The sequence below is a fragment of the Octopus sinensis genome, linkage group LG26, assembly GCF_006345805.1.
Source record: "Octopus sinensis linkage group LG26, ASM634580v1, whole genome shotgun sequence".
Taxonomy (NCBI): Eukaryota; Metazoa; Mollusca; class Cephalopoda; order Octopoda; family Octopodidae; genus Octopus; species Octopus sinensis.
The window spans coordinates 19233221-19240720 of NC_043022.1; the positions used below are offsets into that span (position 1 = coordinate 19233221).

The 7500-nt window shown below is 40.8% G+C and overlaps 1 protein-coding gene across 2 annotated transcripts in view; it reads left to right on the forward strand.

The window, feature by feature from the left end:
- The window catches only part of LOC115224870 (tensin-4-like), a 24079-nt gene that overhangs the window by 9349 nt on the left and 7230 nt on the right, over nucleotides 1–7500 (forward strand). The gene's annotated exons all lie outside the window — the stretch shown is intronic.

Consider the following 7500-nt stretch of genomic DNA (forward strand, 5'->3'; position numbering starts at 1 on the left):
GTCATTTGAATCCGATTACAGCACCTCCTTCGTTAGTAGATCCCTTCAGGAGTTTACATCCCAGTTCAGGCATGGCTGTGTGGTAAGTAGCTTGCGTACCAACCCCGTGGTTCCAGGTTCAGTCCCACTGCATGGCACCTTGGGCAAGTGTCTTCTACTATAGCCTTGGTTCAACCAAAGCCCTGTGAGTGGATTTGGTACACGGAAACTGAAAGAAGCCCGTCGTATATATGTGTATGCGTGTATAAAAATGTGACCTTGTGTGTACCGTTGGCGATTTTTTTTCCTCTGTCTTCCCTTCTCTGGATCTTTCCTTCTCCTGTGTTTCCGACGAAGAGCTCTGCTTGAAACGTTAAACCCTCCTTCTTTCCTTCTTTCCTGAGTGTCCAATAATACTATATTTGTTCCACGTCCTCGCGTTGTTGTGCTTTTATTTTGTGCTTTCTTGTTTGGAATAACTATATATATATGTGTGTGTGTGTGTGTGTGTGTGTGTGTGTGTGTGTGTGTGTGTGTGTGTATGTTTGTGTGTCTGTGTTTGTCCCCCCAACATTGCTTGACAACCGATGGTGGTGTGTTTACGTCCCCGCAACTTAGCGGTTCGGCAAAAGAGACCGGTAGAATAAGTACTAAGCTTTGAAAGAATAAGTCCTGGTTACAATTTACTCGACTAAAGATGTGTGCTCCAGCATGGACGCAGTCAAATGACTGAAACAAGTAAAAGAGTATAAGATAAGGTTTTAATTTAGACCATTTTTAAATAAAAAAGTTTGTATCACAGAACCAGCAGCTGTCTTGGGTAGGTTGGCATCAAAGTGTTGATGTGAAGCTTGGTTGTGGACGGGACTTTTAAAGGATTGGTTGGAAGGGTCAGGTGTAACTGTGTGCATGTTTTTATTCTTGCTTACCTGGCAGAGGTGTGTTAATTTTCCTTCCATCTATTCAATCCGCATCAGGCAGTGAACCTTCGAAATTATGCAACAGCAGCACCAAGTAATGTCTTTCATCATTGAGCAGTTTGATGTCAGCCCTTTCTTTTGTCTTTTGAGTATTTGTCGATCATGATGCTGTTGGCTTTGTAAGATTTTATGAGGGGTACATGAGTCAGATCCATACACTACGCCAGTGGTTTTTGACCAGGGTTCCGCCAGTACAGTCCAGGGGTTCCGCAAGAAGTTACAAAACTGCTAAAATCGGCAGTAATTTTCAATTCTTCTGTGCAGATTTTTTTTTTTCTTTTACTTCTTTCAGTCATTTGACTGTGGCCATGCTGGAGCACCACCTTTTGTCGAGCAAATCGACCCTGGGACTTATTCTTTGTAAGCCCAGTACTTATTCTATCGGTCTCTTTTGCCAAACCGCTAAGTGACGGGGACGTAAACACACCAGCATCGGTTGTCAAGCAATGCTAGGGGGACAAACACAGACACACAAACACACACACACACACACACATATATATACATATATATACATATATACGACAGGCTTCTTTCAGTTTCCGTCTACCAAATCCACTCACAAGGCATTGGTCGGCCCGGGGCTATAGCAGAAGACACTTGCCCAAGATGCCACGCAGTGGGACTGAACCCGGAACCATGTGGTTGGTAAGCAAGCTACTTACCACACAGCCACTCCTATGCCTATGTGTGCCAGTGGAATGTTTCCTTGGGGTTCCGCTCCAGTAAAAAGTTTGAAAAGCACTGCACTACACAACCAAGCCATCTCCTTCGGTACCTGCTTGTATATTGGTAGTTCTTAATGTTTTTGACATTTTGCGTGCAGAAGATTAAAATGAAAAATTACTGGTTTTTTTAACACTTTTGATATCAACCCACCTGAGATCACTGCTAGTTCGGTGAAACAAATTTCCTGTTTAGATTGATTTAAATTTAAACCTTCTATTAAAATTTTTAATTAATTTATGTTCGAAACACCAGCTTAATGTCAAAGTTATTTTAACTAAATTCTTTGCTATTTTCTAAGTTATTTGAAAGAGGAAATGTGTCAACAAATCAGAAGGAGAGATGTACATATATGTGTGTATATATGCGTGTGTGTGTGTATATATTACTCTTTTACTTGTTTCAGTCATTTGACTGCGGCCATGCTGGAGCACCGCCTTTAGTCGAGCAAATCGACCCCGGGACTTATTCTTTGTAAGCCCAGTACTTATTCTATCGGTCTCTTTTGCCGAACTGCTAAGTGACGGAGACGTAAACACACCAGCATCGGTTGCCAAGCAATGCTAGGGGGACAAACACACACACACACGCATACATATATATATACATATATACGACAGGCTTCTTTTCAGTTTCCGTCTACCAAATCCACTCACAAGGCATTGGTCGGCCCGGAGCTATAGCAGAAGACACTTGCCCAAGATTCCACGCAGTGGGAGTGAACCCGGAACCATGTAGTTGGTTAGCTAGCTACTTACCACACAGCCACTCCTATATATATATATATATATATAAACACACACACACACACATTTATATATACATACATACATATATATATAAGTCTGTGTATTTCTACAGAAATATGATGAGGAAAAAGAGTCAAAGTGATATAAATTAAAACCTTCCATTACAGTTCCATGTTAAATTATGTTCCAGACACCGACTTAATAATTACAGCTATTTTACTAAATTTTTCATTATTTTGAAAATTAATTGAAAGTCAGTGTATTTCGACAGAAATGGCAACAAAAGGGATAAAGGGATCGGAATAAAAACCTTCCATCACATTTCCATGTTAAGTTATGTTCCAAACATCAACTTAATGATGATCTCTTTCTCTTTCTCTTTTATCTCTTTTACTTGTTTCAGTCATTTGACTGCGGCCATGCTGGAGCACCGCCTTTAATCAAGCAACTCGACCCCGGGACTTATTCTTTTGTAAGCCCAGTACTTATTCTATCGGTCTCTTTTGCCGAGCCGCTAAGTAACAGGGACGTAAACACACCAGCATCGGTTGTCAAGCAATGCTAGGGAGACAAACACACACACACAAACATACACACGCATATATATATATATACATATATACGACAGGCTTCTTTTCAGTTTCCGTCTACCAAATCCACTCACAAGGCTTTGGTCGGCCCGAGGCTATAGTAGAAGACACTTGCCTAAGGTGCCACGCAGTGGGACTGAACCTGGAAACATTTGGTTGGTAAACAAGGTACTTACCACACAGCCACTCCTGCACCTATGATAGTTTTTTTTTTCTAAATTTTTCATTATTTTCAAAATTAATTAAAATAAAGGGTCCCTCCTACATGCCGGTGGCGTGTAGGAGGCACCATTCGAGCGGCATCGTCACCAGCATCGCCTTACTGGCACCTGTGCCGTTGGCATGTGTAAAAAAAAAAAAATTTCGAGTAAAGTCGTTGCCAGTACTGCCTGACTGGCACCCGTGCTGGTGGCACGTACAGAGCACCCACTACACTCTCAGAGTGGTTGGCATTAGGAAGGGCATCCAGCTGTAGAAACTCTGCCAGATCAAGATTGGAGCCTGGTGCAGCCATCTGGTTCGCCAAACCTCAGTCAAAATCGTCCAACCCATGCTAGCATTAGGAAGGTCATCCAGCTGTAGAAACTCTGCCAGATCAAGATTGGAGCCTGGTTCAGCCATCTGGTTCGCCAGACCTCAGTCAAAATTGTCCAACCCATGCTAGCATGGAAAGCAGACGTTAAGCGATGATGATGATGATGATGATGATGATGATCAACTTAATGATGGAAGTTTTTTTTCTAAATTTTTCATTATTTTCAAAATTAATTAAAATAAAGGCAGCGTATTTCATTAGAAATATAGCAACAAAGTGGTTAAACTGATCTAAGAACTTCCCACCAAAATTTCATGTTAATTTGTGTTCCAAATAGCAGTTTAATAACGACAAAGTTATTTTCCTGTGTTCTTCATTATATCCAAAATTAATCAAAACATAATATATTTCAGTAGAATATGGTAACAACAGCGTAGTTTAAAGTGGTCTAATTTGAAACCTCCCAAGGAAAATTCCATTCTAATTTAGGTTCCAAGCACCAGCTTAATACCAAACAAAATTATTTCCAAAATAATTGAAACGAAGGCCATGTATTTCATTTGATTAGGGTTGCAAAAGGGTTAAAAAACACATTTTATTGCTAAACACTTAGAAACATAAGCTATATATATATATAGGCATGGCTGTGTGGTAAGAAGCTTGTTTCCCAACCACGTGGTTCTGGGTTCCATCCCTCTGTGTGGAAACTTGGGCAAGTGTCTTCTTATTTCTTTACTGCCCACAAGGGGCTACACACAGAGGAGACAAACAAGGACAGACAAATGGATTAAGTTGAATTTATTGACCCCAGTGTGTAACTAGTACTTATTTAATTGACCCCGAAAGGATGAAAGGCAAAGTCGACCTCAGCATAATTTGAACTCAGAACGTAGTGGCAGACGAAATAGCACTAAGCATTTCACCCGGCGTGCTAACGTTTCTGCCAGCTTGGGCAAGTGTCTTCTACTATAGTCTCGGGTCAACCAAAGCCTTGTGAGTGGATTTGGTGTACACACACATATATATATATATATATATATATCAATATGTGACCTCGTGAGTACCGCTGCCGATTTTTTTTTTCCTCTGTCTTCCCTTCTCTGGATCTTTCCTTCTGCTATGTTTCCGACAAAGAGCTCCGCTCAAAACGTTAAACCCTCCTTCTTCCCTTCTTTCCTGAGCGTCCAATAATACTTTATTTGTTCCACATCCTTGCGTTGTTGTGTTTTCTTGTTTGGATTAACTTTATATATATATATATAATCTTTATATTTATGTATGTGTGTCTGTGTTTGTCCTCTGTCATCTCTTGACAACTGATGCTGGTGTGTTTATGTACCCGTAACTTAGCAGTTGGCCAAAGAGACCAATAGAATAAGTACTAGGCTTACAAAGAGTAAGCTTTGGGGTTGACTTGTTCGACTAAAATCTTATAAGGTGGTGCTCCAGCATGGCCACAGTCAAATGACTGACATGTGTAAAAGAATAAAGGAATAAATTGTTTACCTGGTTTTATTTGTCATAAAAGTGCATAACAAAATTAAGAATAATATTCTCCAATGCGCAGGAGTGCTGTGTGGTAAGTAGCTTGCTTACCAACCACATGGTTACGGGTTCAGTCCCACTGCGTGGCACCTTGGGCAAGTGTCTTCTGCTATAGCCTCGGGCCGACCAAAGCCTTGTGAGTGGATTTGGTTGACGGAAACTGAAAGAAGCCCGTCATATATATGCATATATATATGTGTGCGTGTATGTTTGTGTGTCTGTGTTTGTCCCCCGAGCATTGCTTGACAACCGATGCTGGTGTGTTTACATCCCTGTCACTTAGCGGTTCGGCAAAATAGACCGATAGAATAAGTACTAGGCTTACAAAGAATAAGTCCCGGGGTCGATTTGCTCGACTAAAGGCGGTGCTCCAGCATGGCCGCAGTCAAATGACTGAAACAAGTAAAAGAATAAAAGAGTAAAGAGTAAGATCTCCAAGAATCAATTATTAATTTTCTGTAGCCCAATTAAAAAAGCGATTTGTGGTGAGGTCTTGATACCCCAGTGGATTCAACATTGCTGGTTTTGCTTTTTCTGAGTGTATAATGTGATCTTGTCAGGTGAAAGGAATGATGATTCGGAAATTCTAGGTTTGATGAATGTCTGCAGTCCGTATCTCCCATCCAAACAGGAGAGTAAAAGAAACACATTTATTTACACACACACACAAACACATAATTGTATTCACATGCATTTACTGACATACACATGTATACACATTTATATATATATATGTATTAGGTTGTCCAGAAAGTTCTGAGCATTTTTTAATATGCCAAACAGGATATAAATAATTGACCTTTCAATAAATTTTATGCAATGAAGTAATTTCCATTATTATTAATGACCTTTGCCCATCTATCAGGCAATTTAAATATTCCATCAGCATAAAATCTGACTGGTTTTGAAGAAGATAAGTTATCTAGGTGTAGGAGTGGCTGTGTGGTAAGTAGCTTTCTTATGAACCACATGGTTCTAGGTTCAGACCCATTGCATGACACCTTGGGCAAGTGTCTTCTACTATAGCCTCGGGCCGACCAAAGCCTTGTGAGTGGATTTGGTAGACGGAAACGCAAAGAAGCCCGTCGTATATATGTATATATATATGTGTGTGCTGGCAGAAACGTTAGCACGCCGGGCGAAATGCGTAGCCATATTTCGTCTGCCGTTACGTTCTGAGTTCAAATTCCGCCGAGGTTGACTTTGCCTTTCATCCTTCCGGGGTTGATAAATTAAGTACCAGTTACACACTAGGGTCGATGTAATCGACTTAATCCCTTTGTCTGTCCTTGTTTGTCTCCTCTGTGTTTAGCCCCTTGTGGGTAGTAAAGAAATATATATATATGTGTGTGTGTTTTGTGTCTATGTTTGTACCTCCAACATCGATTGACAACCGATGCTGGTGTGTTTACGTCCCCGTAACTTAGCGGTTCGGCAAAAGAGACCGGTAGAATAAGTACTAGGCTTACAAAGAATAAGTCCTGGGGTCGATTTGCCTGACTAAAGGTGGTGCTCCAGCATGGCCACAGTCAAATGACTGAAACGAGCAAAAGAGTAAAGAGTAAAGAGAGCATACACACATGCATGTATGCTCACACAATCACACATACATATACACACATATGCACGTATTCACTCACATACATATGCACACATCCAACTTCACGGCAGGAGGTGCAGATGAGGGCAGCTGCATCAAACTCTCTCATGCACCAGATGGCATTTGCTAAAAAGCATTCGTGAAGTAAAATCATGTAGCAACACCAGATGGCGGTGCCCCAGCATGGCCACAGTTTGTGAGCTGAAACTAAATAAATAAAAAAAAAGATTGATTTGTTCTACTAAATCCTTGAAGGTGGTGTTCTAGTGCCCCAGATTGGCAGCAGTCCAACGTCTGAAACAAGTAAGAGATAAAAGGTAAATGATAAGACATACACACCAGTCCAGCCATGCCTCCCACCTCCTCCTAAACGTACATTACTGACTTTATAATGAGTGGCAGCGAAGTGTATGAATCAAAGAACGAGGGTCATTTGCAGTGACCTAAATTAAACTGCTAGAAACAACAGACAAACTTCTCAGATCTCACCACTCACTTTCCCGTGTTTAAAAAGAAAAGGACACATTGAACGACAAAGTCCTGGCTTGCTTGCGTGCGTGGACATGTAGGGATGGCCATGGTTGGGATTCCTGTGAATGTGTGTCCTTTCTCCTAATAGTTGGCAACCTGGGGTTAAAACACAGCAATAATGTCATCATGCATACACACATGCATGTATGCTTACACAATCACACATACATATACACACATATGCACGTATTCACTCACACACATATGCACACATCTACTATAAATATATATATATATATGCGTGTGTTTGTGTATATATGCGCAG